At 34.8% G+C, this 18,751-nt stretch overlaps 1 protein-coding gene and 1 long non-coding RNA gene across 4 annotated transcripts in view; one reads left to right on the top strand and one right to left on the bottom strand.

Moving 5' to 3' along the window:
* The window catches only part of LOC135839065 (uncharacterized), an 87,550-nt gene extending 75,845 nt beyond the window's left edge, over nucleotides 1-11,705 (bottom strand). Inside the window, exon 1 of one of the 3 annotated variants that reach the window (XM_065354945.1) lies at nucleotides 11,091-11,705. The gene's annotated coding sequence lies outside the window, so the exon portion shown is untranslated. The remainder of the gene's footprint in view (nucleotides 1-11,090) is intronic. The other 2 variants (XM_065354928.1, XM_065354938.1) reach the window with 2 other exon arrangements.
* Nucleotides 11,706-13,256: 1,551 nt separating this feature from the next.
* LOC135839058 (uncharacterized) overlaps nucleotides 13,257-18,751 on the top strand; it is an 86,674-nt gene continuing 81,179 nt past the window's right edge. Inside the window, exons 1-6 of the long non-coding RNA XR_010557532.1 lie at nucleotides 13,257-13,812; nucleotides 13,890-14,056; nucleotides 14,258-14,489; nucleotides 14,578-14,686; nucleotides 14,959-15,076; nucleotides 16,760-16,875. This is a non-coding gene — a long non-coding RNA (uncharacterized LOC135839058). The remainder of the gene's footprint in view (nucleotides 13,813-13,889; nucleotides 14,057-14,257; nucleotides 14,490-14,577; nucleotides 14,687-14,958; nucleotides 15,077-16,759; nucleotides 16,876-18,751) is intronic.

Below are 18,751 nucleotides of genomic sequence, written 5' to 3'. Positions count from 1 at the left end.
AATGTACTGGAGGCTCCAGTAATTTTCAAAAAAAGTCGCTGGAGGCTCCAAAATGACTTGAAATCCACCAGCAGAAGTCGTTTTCAGAGGGTGTTAAAATTGGAGTGTAGATTAAATTTCAGCTTTCCATCTCTATTTGATGAAATTTTGTGAAAATTTAAAGTTTCAAAAATCTGCTGGAGGCTTTAGAAATTTTCAAAAAGTCGCTGGAGGCTCCAAAACGACTTGAAATTCACCTGCAGTACTTCGTAGCGTATTGAAATTAGTTTTTAGAATAAATTTCAGCTTTACAACTCCAATTTGATGAAATTTTGTGGGAATTTCGAGTTTCAAAAATCTGCTGGAGGCTCCAGAACTGCTCAAAACCGGTTGAAACCGTTTCCAATTGATTTGGCATGTCGAAAATAGGGTATATCCCAAATTTCAGCTTTCTTGATCAATTTGGTAAAATTTTGATTTTTTCCCTCATTTTTGGCCTAAATTCGATTTTCAAAAATTCACCAAAAATCGAAAAACCCACTTTAGCGCTTGAAATTTTGACAGGTGATAAATTTTTGCGTGATCTTTCGATCTAGCTTTGTACAGTTTGAAAAAGTTCGTGCAAGTCCTATGTTAAAACGCAAAATCTGCGATTTCGTCTGACCTGTCAATCAAAATGGCCGCCATTTTGTAAGTAAGGCCAAATTTTTTTTGGCAAATTTGCTTTAAAATGTTCCTTAAGATATCCGCTTTTAAGAAAAAAGTTGTCCCGGAGGATCAGCGGGGGGGGGGGTGCAATCACTCCTATTGTCATATGCCGGACAACTGGGTGTGTGTGGGAAATGTGAGACATTATCTGGTAGAATTGAAGGCGGCTTCAAAGTTCTGCATTTCAATTTTCGATCATTTTTCCACTAAATTTTTCAGTTTTCCACTCCCTCCTCCTCCCAAATCAGTCGAATTTATTCAGCTGCGACGAAATCGTCCAACCGAGTATCATTTAGGTACTAAAGACGACCCTTGAAAATGCTTTGGAGCAAGAAACCGTTTATGGACTAGAGGAGAGGTAGGTACCTAATCGTTCGCCTTTATCACGTGCGAGAAATTCTGATATACGAATATAACTTGAAAACAATCGCACGCCCATCATTCGATAATTATCGTAATACTGCGTGGTATTATCGCTGTATTTTGTAAAGATCCTCAAAGTTACCGCAGTGGGGAGCTGTAATTATCGCCAAATGATAAAGATAATCTATACCTATCGCTTCCGGGTTTTTCGTGTCGTCTGTAATTTAAAAATTATCCGAGGACCGCCGAGCTGAGCCACACTGCGTGATCGAATGGTAAATTGATTTTTTACCCTACTCATTTATAAGGGTGAGTGGAAAAAAGTAGGGTTGAAGCCACCACCTTTGCAGCCTCTTGTTACTTTTTTATAATGCTGAATACGAGTACATGAAAAAGATGTGTGATCTTTGGAGTGGTTGGTTATTTATTGAAGTTTTGCTTTTTAGCATTTATACTTTAGTCCGGCATATGACAATAGGAGTAATTGCACCGCCCCCCCGCCGATTCTCCGGGACAACTTTTTTCTTAAAGGAGACATCCTAAGAAACATTTTAAAGCAAACTTGCCAAAAAAAAGTTGGCCTTACTTACAAAATGGCGGCCATTTTGATTGACAGGTCAGCCGAAATCGCAGATTTTGCGTTTTAACATAGGACTTGCACGAACTTTTTCAAACTTTACAAAAGTAGATCGAAAGATCATGCAAAAATTTATCACCTGTCAAAATTTGAAGTGCTATAGTGGGTTTTTCGATTTTTGGTGAAGTTTTGAAAATCGAATTTAGGCCAAAAATGAGGAAAAAATCAAAATTTTACCAAATTGACCAAGAAAGCTAAAATTTGGGATATACCCTATTTTCGACATGCCAAATCGATTGGAAACGGTTTCAATCCATTTTGAGCAGTTCTGGAGCCTCCAGCAGATTTTTGAAACTCGAAATTCCCACAAAATTCCATCAAATTGGAGTTGTAAAGCTAAAATTTATTCTAAAAACTAATTTCAATACGCTACGAAGTACTGCAGGTGAATTTCAAGTCGTTTTTGGATCCTCCAGCGACTTTTTGAAAATTCCTGAAGCCTCCAGCAGGTTTTTGAAACTTTAAATTTTCATAAAATTTCATCAAATGGAGATGAAAAGCTGTTTACTCTACACTCCAATTTTAACACCCTCTGAAAACGACTTCTGGTAGATTTCAAAACATTTTAGAGCCTCCAACGACTGTTTTAAAAAATACTGGAGCCTCCAGTAAATTTTTGAAACTTGAAATTTCCCCAAAATTTTATCAAACTAAGATGGAGAGTCAAAATTCATTCTGCATACAATACGCTATGAAGTTGACTGCTGGTGAATTTCAAGTGAAGGGTGGTTTTCCAAAACGCATTAAGTCCCAAAAGTAAGTTCCGAGAAAAAGCATAAAACATACTCCCATTTCATTAGAGGGCGTATTTTGAGTATGCAACCAACCTAACATTGAAGTTTAGGTATAGCTTGATATGATCCAACACGCGGTGTTGAGTTGAATGTTGCACAAGAGATTCAACAAGTGTTGAAAAACATGGACTTAATGCGTTTTGGAAAACCACTAGACGTTTTATGTTGAAAATTAGCATTCATTCAGGAAAATTATGAGGTAACTATAAGATAATTATAAAATGAAAGTACCATCTTGTAGGAAAATCAATTTCCAACAAAATGGTTCCTACTACTTACTGTTTATTTTCAATCGCGAGTGCACAAATTGAAGAATTAAAAAAAACACCACGCGAAAAGTACATTTTTCTGCCTTTTCTCCTTTCCAGCTTGCATATTACCATTCAATTCAAAACCTCTTATCAAAAATTATGTTTGTATTTCACTTCTGAGGAATTGTGATTTTTTGAAAGTTTTTGCCTTATATTTTCGAATTACGTTGATATTGATGTCGTTTTCTTGTGATTCGATACTGCTGAGCGCGAAATTCGTATGAAAAAGATTCTGTAAAAGCAGCTTAATTTTGAAAATGGTGGAAATTTAGGAGAGGGCTAAGTGAGTATCGAATCATAAGAAAACAACGAAAACGACACCACAATTCATCAAAGTACATAACTTTATTTCAAAAATGAATAGAAATTCAGGAGGGGGCTGAGGGCTCCGGAGGGGCAGTTTCAGTGTAGGAGAAAATTTGACGCCATATTCATGCTCAGTGGTATCGAATTATAAGACAATGACACCAACGTCATCAAAGTAACTTCATTCCCAAAATAGTGAAAATTGAGGTGGGGGCTGAGGGCTCCGGAGGGGCTGTGGGGGTGTAAAACAAAATCTAACGTCATATTCGTGCTCAGCGATATCGAATCATAAGAAAACGACACCCTACTCGTTGATAGTCATTTTCCCCAAAATTCCAATTTCACCCCCCCCCCCCCACACACACACATTTCCCAATTTTCTAACATGGCGCACCACCGCAAAAATTTCGAAAAAGGTATTGGGTCAAAAATACGTCCAAAAAAGGTGTTTCTAAAATGTACCTCGCAATCGTCATTGTTAAATACCATAAAATAAGTTAAAAAACTGAAAACGTCATTTTTGAGGGGTAAATATGGGGGGGAGGGGGTTGAAAATTTCTGTGGCGATACTTCCTAAGGATGCACATATACAACATACTATAAAATTTTAAAAATCAGTTCGTATGGGAACAAGCGATTCTACAAGTGTTAAAAAACATGGACTTAATGCGTTTTGGAAAATCAAGCGCATTTCAACAATTTCACAAAAAGCTGGAAAGAACATGGATAAAATAGGTATTTTAGGTAGGTATGCGTCTCAGATGATGTGTCCTGACGTCACTAACCAAATGGCGCGAAAAAATCAATTTCGAAAAAAATGGACTTAATGCGTTTTGGAAAATCACCCTTCAAGTCGTTTTGGAGCCTCCAGCAACTTTTTGAAAGGTCGTATGACGTTTTTTTGGAAAATTGAAATTTCTTAAAAGTAGCTGGAAGCTTTAAAACTATTTGAAACCACCATGTAGTCTGACTTGAACCCACCTGGGGTCGTCTTCAGAGGGTGTTAAAATTGCATAGTAGAGTAAAGTTCAGCTTTCCATTTCCATTTGATAAAATTTTGTGAAAATATACCTAAGGTTTCAAAAATCTGCTGGAGGCTTCAGAAATTTTCAAAAAAAGTCGCTGGAGGCTCTAAAACTACTTGAACCCACCTGAAAGTCGTCTTAAGAGGATGTTAAAATTGCATAGTAGAGTAAATTTCAGCTTTCCATTTCCATTTGATAAAATTTTGTGAAAATTTAAGGTTTCAAAAATCTGCTGGAGGCTTCAGAAATTTTCAAAAAGTCGCTGGAGGATCCAAACATGACTTGAAATTCACCTGCAGTACTTCGTAGCGTATTGAAATTAGTTTTTAGAATAAATTTTAGCTTTCCATCTCCAATTTGATGGAATTTTGTGGGAATTTCGAGTTTCAAAAATCTGCTGGAGACTCCAGAACTGCTCAAAATGGATTGAAACCGTTTCCAATCGATTTGGCATGTCGAAAATAGGGTATATCCCAAATTTCAGCTTTCTTGGTCAATTTGGTAAAATTACGTTCTAGATACGTTCTAGATACGTTCAGGTACGTTCAGATACGTTCAGGTACGTTCAGATACGTTCTAGATACGTTCTAGATACGTTCAGATACGTTCAGGTACGTTCAGGTACGTTCAGATACGTTCAGGTACGTTCAGATACGTTCCAGATACGTTCAGGTACGTTCGGGTACGTTCAGATACGTTCCAGATACGTTCAGGTACGTTCAGATACGTTCAGGTACGTTCAGATACGTTCCAGATACGTTCAGGTACGTTCAGATACGTTCAGGTACGTCCAGATACGTTCCAGATACGTTCAGGTACAAAGGTACGTTCAGATACGTTCAGGTACGTTCAGATACGTTCTAGATACGTTCTAGATACGTTCAGATACGTTCAGGTACGTTCAGGTACGTTCAGATACGTTCAGGTACGTTCAGATACGTTCAGGTACGTTCAGATACGTTCAGGTACGTTCAGGATACGTTCTAGATACGTTCTAGATACGTTCAGATACGTTCAGGTACGTTCAGGTACGTTCAGATACGTTCAGGTACGTTCAGATACGTTCAGGTACGTTCAGATACAATCAGGTACGTTCAGATACGTTCTAGATACGTTCAGGTACGTTCAGGTACGTTCAGGTACGTTCAGATACGTTCAGGTACGTTCAGATACGTTCAGGTACGTTCAGATACGTTCTAGATACGTTCAGGTACGTTCAGGTACGTTCAGGTACGTTCAGATACGTTCAGGTACGTTCAGATACGTTCAGGTACGTTCAGATACGTTCTAGATACGTTCTAGATACGTTCAGATACGTTCAGGTACGTTCAGGTACGTTCAGATACGTTCAGATACGTTCTAGATACGTTCAGATAAGTTCAGGTACGTTCAGATACGTTCAGGTACGTTCCAGATACGTTCAGGTACGCTCAGATACGTTCCAGATACGTTCAGGTACGTTCAGGTACGTTCAGATACGTTCAGGTACGTTCAGATACGTTTAGGTACGTTTAGATACGTTCCAGATACGTTCAGGTACGTTCCAGATACGTTCAGATACGTTCAGGTACGTTTAGCTACGTTTAGGTACGTTCAGATACGTTTAGGTACGTTTAGATACGTTCCAGATATGTTCAGATACGTTCCAGATACGTTCAGAAAATAATTACAACTACTGGTGACACTATTTTACTTGAAGTTATGGGATTAAGTCTTGAAGTTGTTCTGAGTTCATCTATGTAGTATTACATAGTTGTTATAGGTACCATAAAAACTTGCTGATATGCTGCAATTTTTTGAAAAAAAAACATCAAGTTTTTTACTATAAGGGCAGCGTGCTCAAATTAATCAAAAAACGTCATCAAACGTGCAAAATTAAAAAAAAATTTCCAACTCACTTTGAGTCCCAAAAAGTGGCAAATTTCCAGTAGAAGGAAGCGTCGTGGCGACAATCTGACACGGGAAACGAATTCGCCGTCCCAAAAACCCCCGTAGCCAGATTTTTAGCTCGATTGGCGACAAAATGATTTTTTGCCCAAAAAAATATTTTTTGGATTTTTTTGATTTTCAAAAAAATCAAGTAAAGGGTCGTTTTCGACTAATTTGAGCAAGCCGAGTCCAAATCTGGTGTCCATTTTTGTCGAGAGACGCTGCTTCAGTGAGAAATTGCGCCTATTTCGCCGAATACGAGTCCGATTGAGACGTCATTTTTGGATTCAGCGTGCTCAAATTAGTCAGAAAACGTCATTAAAAACACAAAATTCGATGATTTTTCAACTTTTTTTTTTGAACTTAGAAAAGTGTAATTTTTGAGTAGAAGGCAGCTTCGTCGGGGCAATTGGACACCGGAAATGAATTCCTCGTCCCAAAAAACCCCTCGGGCCAAAAATTCAGCTCGATTACGCCGTAATTTCGATGGGACAATTTTTGGCCTGAAATGCAGCATTTTTATTCAAAAAATGACTCATCGAAATTTGCGCGTCAGCGAGTTCAGTTTTTGGCTAGGGGGGTTTTTTGGGGCGGAGAATTCATTTCCGGAGTCCAACTGCACCGACGTAGCCGCCTTGTACTCGAAAAATACACTTTTTTTAAAGATCAAAATGAAGTTAAAAAAAAAAGGAACTTTGCATTTTTATTGACGTTTTCTGACATACTCGGGACTGGATTGAAAAATGAACATCACTTTCGGATTCAGCGACCTCAAATTAATCAGGAAAAAATCATTAAAAACGCAAGATTTGACAACATTTTCCTACCTTATTTTGAGTCTGAAAAATGGTAAATTTTCAGTTACCGAACTTTTTCAAAATTAAGCTTTTCAGCCGAATGAAAGCCAATTGGGGTGTACGAATAGTCGATTATCAGAAAATTAGCGTCGCTGATCACGTCAAGCTGGTTTATTTCAGTCGATCGAGCTTTTTTCTACCAAAAAGTGCAATAATTATGAAAAAAAGCTTCATTTTCGATGGAGCTTTGTGCTTTTTGGAAGAACCAACACCGGAAACGAATTCGTCGAACCCGAAAACCCCCCACTACGGATGGTTCGTACAGTCTGAAAAGCTCTCTAAAGCTCGAAATATTGATTCGAATGTTCAAGTATTACGAGTATCGAACCTCCTAATACTCTATATTCTCCCAATGAAATTAGTCTCATTTAGCATCTAACATAGGTACTCCAAAATGAAAAAAAATTGGCAATTTTGTGCTTTTCAAAAATTGAGCTTTTTAGCCGAATGAAAGCCAAATAGCCTGTACGAATAGTCGATTATCACTAATTCAGCATCGTTGATCACGTCAAGTTCGTTTATTCGAGTCGATCGAGCTTTTTACTACCTAAAAGTTCGACTATTATGAAAAAAAGCTTCATTTTCGATGGAAGATTGTGTTTTTTTGAAGAATCAACACCGGAAACGAATTCTCCGTACCCAAAAACCCCCCTATTCGTACAGTTCGTACAGTCTGAAAAGCTCTCTGAAGCTCGCAAAATTGATTCGAAAGTTCAAGTATTGGGAGTATCGAACCTCCTAATATTCTATATTCTCCCAATGAATTGGTCTCATTCAGCATCTTTTATATTCAAAAATGTTCAAAATTGAAAATTTTCTGTTTTTTCAAAATTGAGCTTTATGGCCAAATGAACGTCAATTAGGGTGTACGAATAGTCAATTATCACTAATTCAGCATCACTGATCACGTCAAGTTCGTTTATTTTAGTCGATCGAGCTTTATTGTACCTGAAAGTTCAACTTTTATGAAAAAAAGCTTCATTTTCGATGGAACTTTGAGCTTTTTGGCAGAACCAACACCTGAAACGAATTCGTCGTACCCCAAAAGCCCCTATTCGTACCATTCGTACAGTCTAAAAAGCTCTCTAAAGCTCGCAAAATCGATTCAAAAGTTCAAGTATTAGGAGCATCGAACCTCCTAATACTCTATATTCTCCTAATCAAATTGGTCTTTTTTAGCATCTTTTATACTCGAAAATGATCAAAATTGCAAAATTTCTGGTTTTTCAAAATTGAGCTTTTTGGCCGAATGAAAGCCAAATAAGGTGTACGAATAGTCGATTATCACTAATTCAGCATCACTGATCACGTCAAGTTCGTTTATTTTAGTCGAACGAGCTTTTTTCTACCAGAAAGTTCGATAGTTATGAAAAAAGCCTAATTTCAGAAGAAACTTTGAGCATTTTGGTGGAACCAACACCAGAAACGAATTCGTCGTACCCGAAAACCCCCCTATTCGTGCAGTTCGTATAGTCTAAAAAGCTCTCTAAAGCTCGCAAAATTGATTCGAAAGTTCAATTATTAGGAGCATCGAACCTCCTAATCCTCTATATTCTCCTTATCAAATTGGTCTCTTTTAGCATCTAATATACTCGAAAATGATCAAAACTGGAAAATATGGACTTTTTCAAAATTGAGCTTTTCATCCGAATGAAGATCAAATAGGGTGTACGAATAGTCGATTATCGTCGAATAAGCATCGCTGATCACGTCAAGCTCGGTAATTCGAGTCGATTGAGCTTTTTTCTACCTGAAACTGGGGTCGTCTTCAGAGGGTGTTAAAATTGCATAGTAGAGTAAAGTTCAGCTTTCCATTTCCATTTGATAAAATTTTGTGAAAATATACCTAAGGTTTCAAAAATCTGCTGGAGGCTTCAGAAATTTTCAAAAAAAGTCGCTGGAGGCTCTAAAACTACTTGAACCCACCTGAAAGTCGTCTTAAGAGGATGTTAAAATTGCATAGTAGAGTAAATTTCAGCTTTCCATTTCCATTTGATAAAATTTTGTGAAAATTTAAGGTTTCAAAAATCTGCTGGAGGCTTCAGAAATTTTCAAAAAGTCGCTGGAGGATCCAAACATGACTTGAAATTCACCTGCAGTACTTCGTAGCGTATTGAAATTAGTTTTTAGAATAAATTTTAGCTTTCCATCTCCAATTTGATGGAATTTTGTGGGAATTTCGAGTTTCAAAAATCTGCTGGAGACTCCAGAACTGCTCAAAATGGATTGAAACCGTTTCCAATCGATTTGGCATGTCGAAAATAGGGTATATCCCAAATTTCAGCTTTCTTGGTCAATTTGGTAAAATTTTGATTTTTTCCCTCATTTTTGGCCTAAATTCGATTTTCAAAAATTCACCAAAAATCGAAAAACCCACTATAGCACTTCAAATTTTGACAGGTGATAAATTTTTGCATGATCTTTCGATCTACCTTTGTAAAGTTTGAAAAAGTTCGTGCAAGTCCTATGTTAAAACGCAAAATCTGCGATTTCGGCTGACCTGTCAATCAAAATGGCCGACATTTTGTAAGTAAGGCCAACTTTTTTTTGGCAATTTTGCTTTAAAATGTTCCTTAGGATGTCCCCTTTAAGAAAGAAGTTGTACCGGAGGATCGGGGGGGGGGGTGCAATTACTCCTATTGTCATATGCCGGACTACTTCCTGAAGATGTTGAATTTCATGAACCCCCCCCCCCCCCTCCAATCCATAAAAAAGACGTGCTGGGAGCCCTCATCGCTCTCAAGTTGATGGAAAAAATTCGATTTATTTTTGCGTCATAATTCTTTCAAATAGCTCACTTTTTAAATTTTTGAGAAGTTTAAAAATGTTTTGGAAATTTTTCATTCATGATCAGAACTCTTTTATCTCTCTTTTAAACGAAAAAATCGTTCTTGTTCTTCAAGACAATATTAGTTTCCTTCAGGCCTTATATTGGAAAGTAAAAAATAATTCTCTGATAATTTTTTAAAAATTCTTCTTTCCGAATTCCGATCATAAAATTTTCAATCAGAATTTTTGATCTACTGCCGAAATTATGGCCTATTTTGTTCAGTTGCATGACACAGTTTTCAAAAATTCCGACAATATCGTGATCCAATTTTGGGCCCAAAATTCTTCAAAGTTCTAAGAAAAAATTTGTGCTAAAAATGTTGATTCTCTGTCAAAATTTTAACCCATTGTGATAGGTTGCATGGCCACATTTAGAAAACCCCCAGAAATCATGCTCTAGTAACTCTAACTTTGTGCTCAAAATTCTTCGAAAATGCAAAAAAAAGTTCTGACATGAATTTTTGATTTTCTACCTACATTTTGATCCATTTTGTTTGCTCGTACGACACAGTTTTCAAAAATCTCGATAATCACGATCCAATTTTGTGTTAAAAATTTTTCAGAAGTTCATTTTAAAAAGTTTCAATAGAAATTTTAGATCCTCTGCCAAAATTTCAACTTATCTTGATTGATCGAATGGCATTTTCTTCGAGTAAAAATGCTCATAACACATTTCCGTCGAAATATTCGAATTTCTCGTGAAATTTTAACCCATTTTGATAGGTCGTAAGGTCACTTTTGAATAATTTTACATTAATTATTTTCTACTTGAAATCGGAGGGGTGAAGACGAAACCGTAACGTTGATTGATTACGTCTTGACGTAGGAGGTATATCTACACTAATTGACTCACTCTTCAGTCTTCACTAACGATAATAATAAGTTACGTCAACGTTGGTCGATGTAATGTCAAATTTTCGATCACTTCATCGAAGATTATCATAATTCGACAGACTAATTTGCATGTAAACATCGGTCGTTGATATCGAATTTTCGGACTTCTCACCGGAAGTTGACTTATCACGATCAAACTCTGTATTCGTACGTTGACAGATGCAGCTATTTCATCATAATATTGAATTATTGTACTAAGGTGCAAATGATTTCTCAACTGCTACAGAGTAATGTGAAACACTTTTCGCAGTTGAATATAGTCTAACAAGATTCATAGTTCCAAAGACAATCGATCGAGTAATCTGTACATTTGATCCTGAAGCTTTCAGTCACCGGTCACCGGAGATGATCCGCACAAAATGGAATCAATAATAGACGTACATTTAACCGAATTCATTACAGATGATCATTGCTTCAAATTAATGCTACGTGAATGAAAAGAATTCAGAAACACTCACCTAAGTTGACGGAGATCAGTAGATACCGGCGATTTGGCGAAGTTGACTTGTTGACTTGGATTCTATCTTTCAATCCGGCGGATTTTCACTATTCGAAGGTTATTATTATTCGAAAACGTACCGAATTAAAACAACGACAACGTAACTCGTAATTATATAACAATTACTCATAATGAAGCAAAAATAACTATTATTTTACAGAAATATTTTCCTTCAAGTTTATTCGCGAAAAATGAAACCAAAATAAAAACACAAAAGATGAAAATAATCAACAAGGTGCGTTCACAATAAAAGTCATGCGAAACGTAAATTTGTCCAAAACATAATACGCAAAGATGACTGAAAAATTCTAGTCTACGTTTGAATTTAATTACTTAATTATAATATAAATTTAAATTTTAAAGAACATTCTAGTGAATTAAAATCAAAAATGAGAGAAATACGTCGATTTTTAATTAATTTTTAGAAAAAATTGAAAAGTTTAGTATATTGCTGTGAGCGTCAGGCGTTTTTGTGTGTACGCACCCTTAACATTTCTGAAAATTTGCAAAATTTCACCTTTTTTCATTTTTTTTCGCACGATGAACAAATTTTTGAAAAATAAAACCGAAATTATGAAAGATGAAATAATAATTCGTAGATTATTGTTATTTATTAAATTAAACTTTCCTAAAAATTTGGAAAAAGATGGAATTAATTTTCTTCATTGATCATTTTCCGAACCGGAAACCGGAACCAAACCGGAATACGACGATGAAAACACATGAGGAGCTTGGTTACAAAGTTAGACAAACGCCACAGGGTTGATTTTGAGAAAATCTATGTTTTTTGTTACAAAAATATACAGCATTGTAAAGGCGGGGGATATTTGACAAATTGTAGTGATGATACTAAGTAACAAAAATACAAAAAATATCCTTCCACCATCACCCCCCACCACTAATAAAAAGAACCTGAAAATGCACTTAGCTGATTTAGCTACACTTCATTAGAGGAATAGGTCCTACTTTCCAGGGATAGTCAGTGACGTCATAACTACAGATGTAATCGAAGCAGAGCTTTGACATCACTCCTTTATCACTTCGTGGAAGAGTTTTATCAATTATCTTCAGCTCATAACATTTTGAATAAGTAAAGAAACAGTATTTTGGTTCGGTTTTCTATTAAAATTAAAAGGAAAAAAATTGTATTAGATTCGTAAAAGGTAGTTAACATATACTTATGTAAAAGTAAAACAATAAAACGATGAAAAGAAATTTGAGACTTTAAACTTTATCATATCTATACAAGCTAAATCAATACGTATGATCATCCAGTCTGTGAATTAGCATTGATTGATCGGCAATTAAGCTTTTCTCTCATCTCTTTTTCAGCAGCGCTAGATAAAAGAGTATTGTTTTTTTTCCGTTTTGACTTACGACTATGATGAGGTACCATTCAAAAAGTACCTTTTTCAGAATCAAAATTCAAAGTTTCAATAGGAGTGGAAATTTGATGTACGTTAGATAAGTGCGAATGGTATTGTTTCATCGAAGCCGACGGATATTTACAGACAGCACATAAAATGTGATTTCGATTTTTTCTGGTTTTCATCTCTGTAAGAAAATAGCATAGTAAGACAAGAAATTATGATGACTATGATGAGTTTTTCCCATCCTACATGGTTTTTTGAAGTACCTATTATCGCTTACCGTTACCATTACTATCTTTTTGTTCACTCATACAGAGCTGTAAATGCTTGATCAAGTTTTTTTTATGCTTAAAATTTAAATGTATGACCACAGCGGTCACACGTTATTGAACTTGGTTCCATCTTACAAATTGTTTACTACGACATACGAGCTTAATTTATTTAATTAGCTGAAAAACATGAAGAGAAAATACTAATAAAACACAAGATGAAGATAATGAAAGATAATAAGTTTATTTACATCACGAAAATCTATGCTATGACGTCATGAACACTAAAATTACGACAGCCATTTTGCAGGACCTATTCCTCTAATGAAGTGTAGCTGTCTGATTTTGAAACCAAGATGTAGATAATTTGAAAGTAAAGCTGTCTAGATCAGTTAGGTTTTGATACATATAGGACTTTTAACCCTCTTTCCATTTCTGAAGTCCCTTAGTTTCAAAATAGTACATAAAAGGTCAAAAAACGCGATCAAAGTTGCGCCTTAGTTTCAAACGCGGACATGTGAACATTAGCTTAGTTTCAAAATGAGACATATCCTATCATCTTAGTTTCAAAAACAGACATATCCTGGATATGTCTGTTTTTGAAACTAAGGCAAAACTTTGAGCACGTTTTTTACCCTTTTACATACTATATTGAAAATAACATACCTCGGCAATGAAAAGAGCGTTAAAAATCATATAAGAATCAATATCTGACTTGATTTTTATAGAAGTGGCGTTTGTCCAACTTTGTAACCAACCTCCTCACATCAATCAATCAATCAATCATTCATTCATCTTTCATCATTGATGATTCATATTTCATTCAAGTGATTCATCAATCAATCACCAAAATCGACGTAAAAATGTGAGTAATTATTAATTAATTCGACCTCTCACAGTTACAGAGTACAAACAGAAATGATCATTTCCATTTTCCGGAGAAATCAACAAGCCTTTAGAATCCTCAAGCTCAAGAAGCTCAACATGATTTCTATTTTGGAAGTTCTTGAATGGCAAGTTTTGAATTTCGCTTCTATTTTCAGTAAGTAGCAATAATTTTCGTACTAATTTTAGTGAATAATTGTCGAATAATTCCACCATGTCATTAACCGTTCATAGAATACACCAATATCAATTAGCAATCCATCGCAGATCTCATGAGTAATCCAAAATACCTGGTAGTACACAGAAGGCTACAATATCCGTCAAATTCCTAGCAACTATATAATGTCCAGTTCTTCGAACACTGCGAGATGATAATTTGGATGTTTCTTAAATCGAACTAGGTAAGCTTTGTACGTTACCAAGATACTCAAGATCACTATTGTCTTAGGTACGTCTCGTTATTTATATTTTCGTGTCTGGGTTATGTGCTTCTATTTACAAATTATACGACGAACCTAGTTTCAAGTGGCCATTGTAATTCGTGTAATTTGTAATTTGCGAAACATAAAAAACACTTTAACACAGTCGTTATATTATTCCAGGGTACACCTAAGTATTTTATACACGTGTTCGGAAGACGAGGGCTGTGTACGATAAAAAAGCAGCAAAGTTTTCAACTTGGCTCTCAGTCACGTATCGGAGTCTGTTATCTCTTCCAGTCGGATTTCTTACTCATTGCTCACACACCTGAACAAGTGGTTATCAAATGTCATTATACTGTCGAGTTCACCGTAGTACTTCGTACGTTTCGTCGATGAAGAAATTAACCTGTAGGTTTGTATCCGATGTCTTTGAAATGTTCATTATTTACGAGTGTTATTGCGCTGGTATGTTGAGATTATATGGTTTATATTTCGCGCAGGTAATCAGCTTATGTAGTCTAATTCTGATCCTGGTATGTTTACTCGTCGCATTCTTGCATTTGTTCTGCTGCAGTTAGCACTCGAACGCCAAATGGGAGATTATCAATGGTAATTGTCCAAGTATTTGAACCTTATACGATGTATCTATGTTCCTGTCGATGGTAACTTGCATGCAAATCATCTATATAGTTATCTGCAGCGTTTACTTTTGCTCGAGTTGATCTCAAATTCGAATAAAGTACCAAGCTGAGCTTGAGATGAAGATGATAGAACTTCCAAACGAGTATCAAATATCAACAAACTATTGATAAGCTTCTGTATGTCGAACATGTTACTTTGAATTTCAATTATTAAAATGATTGATTGTTTATGGTTCACAGGTATGATGTTTTTATGCTGCGTAAACGAATCTGCCAGATGATTTGTAGCTATATAGCTATGATTTGAACGAACAGAATCCATCGAATCAGCGTCAGCACATCAGCAATTTCATTCACAGTAGGTATACGAAAGAATACCTTGTTAGGTTAATTTCTTTTCCTACAATTTGCATCGTACAGGTACACGTATAGGAAACATTAAGACTTCGACTTCGTCCTAGTTTAACTGTTTACATCTAATTGAAATTTTTATTCGCATAAATTACGTATACAGCTCGCCTCGAAAACGTTTCGCTAATTGAATTTGTGAAAAATTTATCGCTTCGGATGCAAAAGGACGTCGAGTATGAAATACTTTTAAAAAGTTAGTTTTACATTTAAAAAGCGTGTTTTTAAATCACGTCAGTTCATTATTATTATTGACAGATGATGTACGTGATAAAATGTGGCATACCCGAGGGTATATCTCAACATGACCCTGTCCCCAGACCCTCTAATACATGTTTCATTTAATAGAATACATTACTTTGTTTGGTATGTGCGCGTTCTTTCCTTGTTGTTTAAACTAAAAATACGATATTTGTTTTATAAACCGTTTAAAAAAATCTCCGAGAAAAGGTTTTGTTTTGTTTATTTTTCCCGAAATTCAATTCAGTGAGTGGTAAAATGCATTTTGATCTTGAAAATGACGTCCAACGTCCTTCATGCGGTGAATTAATATAAAAGTCAAATTTTTTAATGTATATTTTTATTTTTAAATATTTGTTTCATTCGTGATCTTCGTTAGAATTTTTTTATTTTACTTAATAATTTAAACGAAAATTTCATTTTGTAATCGATTAACTCGTGTTTCACTTTAGGAAACCTTTTCCAGTCCTTTGAAATACCGAAATGATGTTATGGTTTTTAAAATATTTGAGAAAAGTTTACTTTCCAACGTGTAAATTCAAAAATTCTAGGTTACAACGTATAATTTACCGTTTAAAATTAATTTCATGTGTATTTGTCCGTAAATTCTTATCAAACATCGGATAATGGTCATAATTACGTAGAAAATTACTCGAATATGTAACCGAAACCTGTTTCGAATAATTAAATAACTTGCTATACGTGTAAACAAATATCGATGTATCGAACTTTTTTTTTTTTTTTGATCGTGAGAATGTAGATATTACGTACTGATTTAATCATTTAAATGTTTTATCAAGTGACTTTTGTAATGTTGGTAATTTGTTCTTTTTACTCGAACCTTTGATTCTAATTCTTCGGCGAATCGGTAGAGTTGGAATAGAGTGAATTGCAGTGCAATACGAGTGATACGGTGACGCTCTCTGGGTAACCGAACGAGAATTCGTGGTTATGGTTTCAGTAGTAGAGAGATCGTGGTTTTTTCGTTTGGGTTTTAGTATTACGTGGAAGAGGACGCTGGTGTAGTGTTCGGAGAGCAGAAAAGATACTGTAAAGAGAACGATTTTAATTTCTAGAAGAATAAAGAACGAAGAAACTTCCTTCGTATAATATGAGCGCAATCGATTTTAGATAAGCCTATTTTAGTTGATCTACCTTTTTTTTTTTTTTTTTTTTTAACAAGATTTCATTTTGGATGGAGGCTTCTCTCTCGAAATATTATTGGTGATTTTATTTTAATTCAACCATTTTTTTATTATGAAAAAAAAGGGATGGAGTTTGGAAAATATTTAATGCTTCTTGTGCTCATCTTGATGTATAAAAATTTAATGCTGTATTATATTATTATGATGTTGATAGTCATACACTAATTCAATTATTACTTTTATTATAGGTGATGGTGGTGTCGATGGCGAAACACTGCATCTGGTTCGGTGATCAATAGACGGAGTATCAATATTCTGATGACGATTGGCCGGTCACAGTACCGTTGACATCGTGTCGTAAATGGTGATTAATATTTAATGTTTCTACACTTATTTTAGAATTATTCATCGAAACCTTGCGAAAAAATTTCCCTTCAATTAAAAAAAAGGTGTACACAAAATGCTTTCAGATTCTGTTTTTTTCATAATTTTTACTTAAACAACGCTAAAACTTGGACCTGACCCCTCCCTACCCATCAATTTCAAAAATGGTTCACCAAATTCGTGCTGAAATCATGTCCTTTGAAATTAGTATCGATGTTGGGATTCTAAAGAACATGCAAAAATACTCCACCAATCAAATTTTCAGCTGCTAAAATTCATTTTTGTGATTTTTTGAATTTTTGAAAATCGAATTTTGAAAAGGATTACTTCAAACTTTGCTGAAGTCCATTAAAGGTGGCAGAAAAAAGTTTAATCCGAGTTTGTAGGTCTTCATAAATTTTATAATGCAATTTTTTTGGGATTTAAAAAAAAATTGGCTCTAAAAATTCAAAAAAAGACCAAAACTGAAGCCTTTATGGATTCAGGAAGTCGAAAATAGAACGTCAGAACAATTTCAACTCTGTTTTCCTATCATATCGAATTTCAATTCTTTTAATCGGCTTGTGAGTTTTCAAAAATTGAAAAATATGAAACTGTGCATTTAAAATTTTGCTAAGTTTTTTCAGTCTTAATGTTTTTTTTTTTTTTGATTAATTGTAATTGTTATTCTCGCAAATTCGAGTTGATTTTGTGCAGTGTCGATGAAAATCACTAAAAGGTTCTTTAATTTTGCCCATTTTCATTAGAAAAGCACTTATCAATAGTTTTGATTCCCTTCCCCCCTCTCCTCGTGCCTTCTATTCTATTATGAAAAAGTTAAACTTGAACTCACATTTAAAAAAAAAAAAAAACAATCAACAAAATTATGTGCATTTTCATGTGAAAAACACGATATTCGGTATCTAGTTTTCAATTTCAACCCTCCCCCCCCCCCCTTCCTGACAAATATGATGAGTTCGTGTGAAAATCAAAATTTTCGATATAAATTTTTTTTGAGCGTTTTGAAAAAAGTCCAGCTTAAAACAAGGCTTGACAAAATTGACTCAATTTTGAGGTTGAAAAGTGCCCATTTTGTTTTTTTGACGAAATTTTAACCCATTTTTGAGTTGAAATCCATCAAAAATCCCAAGAATCATTACCCAATTTTTTGCTCAAAATGATTTTAAATCGCTCAAAATACATTTTTTTTTTGAAATCCATTAAAAATCCCAAATCATTACCCAATTTTTGTCTCAAAATTATTCTAAATGGCTCAAAAAAAAATTCTAATCGATTTTTGAATTTCTCGTGAAATTCGAACCCATTTTTATAGGTCACGTGACCTGTTTTCAAAAATCTCAATTATCTTGACCCAATTATGAGCTCAAAAATTTTTCAAAATCGTTTAAAAAGCATTTCCTTATGAATATTTGAGGTTCTTGCAAAATTGTAATTCATTTTAATAAATCGCATGGCATTTTTTCAGAAATCTCAAAAATATTGATTCAATTTTTGACTCAAAAATTGTTCTAAAATGATTGAAAAATATTTTCGTTGCAATATTTGAAGCTCCCATTAAATTTTGTCCCATTTTGATAGATTGTGCCATAACTTACTTCAAAAATCACGAAAATCATGACTCAAGTTTGAAATTTTAAAATTACTATAAATCGCTCAAAAAATATTTTCCTTGCAATATTTTGAAGTTCTCGCGAAATTTCAATACATTTTGGTTAGCTGCACGACATGTTTTCAGAAGTTCCAAAAATCTTGAACCAATTTTGAACTCAAAATTCTTCAAAAACCCTCAAAAACATTTTTGTTAACGTATTTGAAGTTCTGGCGAAATTTCAACCTACTTTGATTGGTCAAATAAC

Source organism: Planococcus citri, chromosome 1 (assembly GCF_950023065.1).
Source record: "Planococcus citri chromosome 1, ihPlaCitr1.1, whole genome shotgun sequence".
Lineage (NCBI taxonomy): Eukaryota > Metazoa > Arthropoda > Insecta > Hemiptera > Pseudococcidae > Planococcus > Planococcus citri.
Note: the sequence above shows the minus strand (reverse complement) of the source record. Positions and strands in the feature narration are given on the sequence as shown.